General features: G+C 44.0%; 1 non-coding gene across 1 annotated transcript; it reads left to right on the forward strand.

Moving 5' to 3' along the window:
* The first annotated feature begins 3,504 nt into the window (after positions 1-3,504).
* TRNAT-GGU (transfer RNA threonine (anticodon GGU)) lies at positions 3,505-3,577 on the forward strand. Its single transcript has one exon. It is a non-coding gene; the product is annotated as a tRNA-Thr (tRNA).
* Positions 3,578-5,427: the final 1,850 nt, after the last annotated feature.

Below are 5,427 nucleotides of genomic sequence, written 5' to 3' on the forward strand. Positions count from 1 at the left end.
GTATGTGCATTTGCTGACAGGAGAAAATGATACCTATTTTAATTTGGATTTCTTTGTTTTCTCTTGAGGCTCAACTTTTTGTTGACCATTTGTTTGCGCTTTTCACAAGTTGCCTGGTTTTTTGTTGTTATTGTTGTTTTTGGCAGGGGGAGGGAGGTAATTAGGTTTATTTATTTATTTATTTTAATAGAGGTACTGGTGATGGGACCCATGACCTCGTGCGTGCTAAGCATGTCTCTACCACTTGGGCTATACCCTCCCCCCTACAAGTTGCCTGTTCTTAATGACACGAGAGCAACCAGGAGAGTAAGTGGGACCCCTTCCTAGTCTCATTGGCACTTCCAATGTCATTGCCTTGTTTTTGATAACTTGCTTCACCTTTGGCATCAGGTATATTAAATCAGAGTTCCTGGTAACAGAAACTAAATCCTGCTAATGACGCAGAAAAGTTTTGTTTTGTTTTTGGAAACATATCAGGCAGCTCAGAGAATCATTATGAAGGCTGGAAACCCACAATGAGAAAATGGGCAAAACCCAAGGGCAAATGGCAGCGGAGAACCAGTTGGGTCTCGTTAGGACCCCAGGCATCGTGCCAGTGGGCCTGGTGCTGCCCCCACCCCTCCTGCCAAAATAAGACTCACCATTCTCCCTTTGCAAGAGCATGTAGTTGGCCACGACAGCCACCAGGGACCATGGGACAGGGATAGTGAGGGAGGGTCTGTCATTCCTGTCCTGGGGAATGACAGGCAAGGGAAGGCCTTCGTTCAATGATGGAAGGGAGGATTTAGATGCTGGGCTGTCCAAAAGGTGATGCCCACCAAGTATTTAACACGGTACAAAGCATCTTCATGTCTATAACAATAACGATCAGCAATTGCTGTTTTATTGAGCTTTGCTATGTAGGGAGCACCCTGCTGCACATATTAAGAAGTCTGTTAACTCATCATGATCCTCTGAGGGTGGTATTACTCTCCCTGTTTCACAAATAAGAAAACCAAGGACCAGAGTGGTTCTATCATTTTCCTGAGGCACACTGCAAATGTCAGAACCAAAAAGCCAACCCAGCTCCACCAGACTCTAAAGTCACCAGGCTTCCCAAGTGGCTGATTTAACAATCTCAACACCTCTCTCCCCAGGGAGCAGGTAGCCCCACACAAGCCCGGTCGTCTGACTCCAGATCCATTCTGTCAGGATCTCTGGATGCCCTTCAAGGTGCCAGGATGGCTCCAAACACGGGGTTCCCCACTCGTTGTCATAAGGAAAAGACTTAGGTGAGGGGTTTTCTGAACGTTCGCTGTGTTAGCCAGCATATAAAGAAGCGGTATAAAATGTGTATGTAAAAAGTATTGTAAAACTTCTGGTTCCAGATGTGATGGAGTAGCTGGAATCACATTGATCCTTCCCTGACCCCTGTGTAAGTAACAAGAGAAGTTGGACAAATTGTATTAAATAACTCTTGGCACCCACTAGTACGAGGCTATGATCATTAACAGAAAGTTCCCTCAGAAACCACCCTGAGGATGTTTCCCAAACTGTGGAAAACCATGTCTAAGTTGAGGATGGCAGTTTCCCTGAGTGGGGAGAACAGAATGTAATACAAGTCTGCCAGGACAGCTGGGACTGGAGTGGTAGCGAGGGGATGCAAAGAAGGAGCCCAAAAAATCTATAGAAAAGTGCCCCTCGAGAGCACAAGGAAGCTTTCTGAGGTGATGGAAATATTCTATATTTTGATTGTGGTGATGGTTACATACCTGTTCACATGTGTCAAAAGTCTATGTGTTTTACTCTTAAAATTAGTGAATTTTATCGTAAGTAAATCAGTATATTATATTTTATCAATAAAGCTGGTTATTTAAAAGTTCCTCCTGGGGGAGAGTATAGCTCAGTGATAGAGTGTGTGCTTAGCATGCACGAGGTCCTGGGTTCAATACCCAGTCCCACTGCTAAAAAATAAATAAACCTAATTACCTTCCTCCCCCCATTAAAAAAAAAATTCCTCCTGACTTTGGCTGACTCCTAAACACCTGCACACAGGGCAAGACTTTGGGAACCAAGCAGAGAACAGCCTCTGCAGCTCGACAGCGAAGCTGAGGTTCCGGAGGCTGTGCAGTGCTGGAAGAGCGGGAGTTTGGACCCAGCCAAAGTGGAGAGACCCTGCAAAGACCTGAGATTTTCAAATGAGGCCCCAGAAAGGCCCTCCACATATAGAAAGGCCATGCCTTAGGAGTGGGAATGGAGACCACAACTCAACAACTCCACAATTTTGGAAGCTGGAAAACAGATGAAGGCCTTGCAACTAATTCAGCAGATCTAAGACAACTGAATCCTAAGCTACCAGTGCGGGAAGCTAAAGGCAACCTGATTTACTATGTGGAATCTCCAAAAAGTTCAGTAATTGGAGGCACCAGAATTGGGGCTGAGAGTGGGCTAAGAATAAGAGAATTATTTGAAAATTTAAGAAGAAATTAGACAACCTAAATGCCCTCTCCTATTCTATCATCTAGACCATTAGTGAAAGACTGAAAGTTTATCCTCAGGAGAAAGTAAACTAGAGGGTCTCTAGATTAGGGGTTACTGGGCTAAGCTAGAGATGGGGCTCTGTACTTAAAACACGAGGTTAAACAAATATTCATAGACTTGGTGTGGGGTCCAACCTACTTCATTCATTCAGCTCCCAGGGTAACTCTGGGTAATTGATGGGAAAGTCTATTTGGGGGAGTCTGACTCAGCCAGGAAAAAAAAGACCTAAGGATGCTGATAACGGGGGTTCAGCAATGAAATGACTCCGCCAGATCAACCTGCAGTGAAGCACATAGTCAGAAAGCTCCAGCCATGTGCTCAGCGTTTCCAATCAACTTTTTAGGGCTCCCATTCAAAAATCCAATATCATCAAACATCTGATGAAAGCCTCTACTATGAAAGGCAGAGACTAAAATAAACAGAAAAAAAGTTGGAGAAAATAGTTTATGCAGGGAGAAGAAAATTTTTGAAAACAACAAAAAACATTAATATCTTCATAGAGCTTTAAAAGATATACTGCATCACTAAAACAAGAACATAATGCCATGAAATATATATGTATATTTTATATAAACATTATATGCATGTGCATAGAAACCTGAAACAAGAACCCAATATTATTGGTTTTTAAAAAGGGAACATTCAAATGGCAACAGGACCTCTTAAAAATTAAAAATATCAGAAAAAATAGAAGGATTAAAAGGTAAAGTTGAGGAAATCTCCCAGAAAGTAGTACAAAACACAGACATGCTAAATTGGAGAGAATAGATAAGCAAACTGGAAGACTAAAACAAGAGGTCCACCTTCTGAATAATATGAATTTCAGGAAAATGAAAACAAAAAGACAGAACAAATCGAGTGGAGGAAATGACCAAAGAAATACTTGAGGAAAAATTTCCAAAACTGAAGGATATGCACTTCCGAATTAAAAGGGCCCACTGAGCGCCTGACATAATGGGTGGACATAGATGACCCAAGAGGCGGGAGGGTATAGCTCAGTGATACAGCATGTGCCTGGTGAGCACAAGGTTCTGGGTTCAATCCCCAGTACTTCTCTTAAGGGGAACTAAATAAATAGCTAAAAAAGAGATGACCCACAACAAGACAAACCGTTGTAATTCAGAACACGGGAGACAAAGAGGTTCCCACCAAAGGAAGAGGGGACCAGGTGAGGAATAAGATGGGCTTGTCTCAACAGAGACACTGGAAGTGAGAAGACACTTACGCAATGCTTTCAAAATTCTGCAGGAAAATTATCCCCAACTTAAAATTTTTTATCTAACCAAACTATCAATTAAAGACATTTTCAGTCATTTAAATGATCTTAAATGATCAAAAAAAATTTTTTTCATGTACTCAGGAGGTTTCTGGAGGATGTTGCACCAAAGTAAAGTTTGTCAACCAAGAAAAAGACAGACAACAAGAAACAGGAATCTGACTCAGAAGAGAGGTGCAGACAGTCCCCCTGCAAGTTGGTGAAGAGAGATTAGGGAATGAAAATGATATGACAGGCCTGGACGGCACCCAGCCTAAACCAGGCTAGGCCAGGACGCTCAGGAGAGATTTCTTCAAGAAAATGAAACTGGTAGACTACCATCTGAACGTACTGAGGGGAGATTTCAACAACTGGAATACTTTGGCAGTGAGTACAAAGAAACTAAGTGAACTGGGGTGGGGGAGAGGATGATTAACTCCAGGGAAAATAAAAGCTTATGCTTGAAAGGAGAAGTAATCATAACTCACCCCGTGGCTTCTAGTGTAAACACACGGGAATAGCGTTTACCTAGTGGTAATAATGTAAACACCGACTGCTGCTCTAACCAAATTATTATATGGCTAGATTGGGAGGATGGGAGCCAGGGAGGGTGGGTGGGTTGCTGGAGTGAGGAAGACAATAAATCGTGCCTAAATTAGAAAAATCATGAAGTAATAATAAAACAATATTATTTAGGAAATTACGGCAAACGCCAAAATAATGAGCCATAAAAATTGAATGGGGAGAGCCCTGTTGAGGTGAGGGCTTTTTTTCCATAAGTCTTGCACCACTACTTGACTCTTTGAGTATGTGAATGAATAACTTTAATAAAAAGTAAAACTTTGCCCTGATTTCTGTCTTAGAATGTACAAGCTGAGGCAGGCAGACACAAGAAGCAACGCTACAGAAATACAGAATCCAGGATCCTAAAAGAAAACTTCAGTGGTAGACGGGGAAGGGAAGAGTATATACAGGTAAGAGGAGCAGCTGTACTTTCAGAAACAGGCAGCCTCTCCATAGACGCATCCAGAAAACTGGCACACATAAGGTCACCTTTGAAGTTGACCTTCCAGAAGGCGGCTCCAGGGCAGGGAGCACGGGATGGGGGACCCTGGAACACAAAGCAGTCATGACTCCCCACCATTTCCTCTGCTCCTCTCCATCCTCTGCTCCTTCCTCCACCAGCCCCTGCTCAGGCCCCTCAGGAATCCTGCCTGGAGGCAATGACTTTGTGCTCAGGTTTGCAGAGATCAAACTGGCTGAGGGGATTAGAGTGTGCTTCAGGGCCAGCAGACAAACCGGGCTTTGCTTTTGTCCTCCACGCCTGCCCGCCACATCCTCTACTCCCAGTCATGATCAGGTTTGTAGTATCTAGGCAGACAGCCCAGCCTACCCACCTGCGCTGCTTCGCCAGCTATTCCACACCCAGACAGTGGTGCTCGGAGTGAGGCTGCAGAGAAAGGGAAGGTATTAGGGGAGAATTAAGGTGAGGAAGTGACTCAGCCCAGCATAAGCCTGCAGGCATCCGGTGGAGCTCTCACAAGGCAGTGTGGCCACTTGTTTCGGCTTTCAAGTCGGCCTGGGAGTGTTGCTGAAATGTGACTCTCTCTGCTCCGCTGAGCACTGAGGGTGGAGGGGAAAATTGGCTGGGC

This window comes from Camelus dromedarius, chromosome 8, assembly GCF_036321535.1.
Source record: "Camelus dromedarius isolate mCamDro1 chromosome 8, mCamDro1.pat, whole genome shotgun sequence".
Taxonomy (NCBI): domain Eukaryota; kingdom Metazoa; phylum Chordata; class Mammalia; order Artiodactyla; family Camelidae; genus Camelus; species Camelus dromedarius.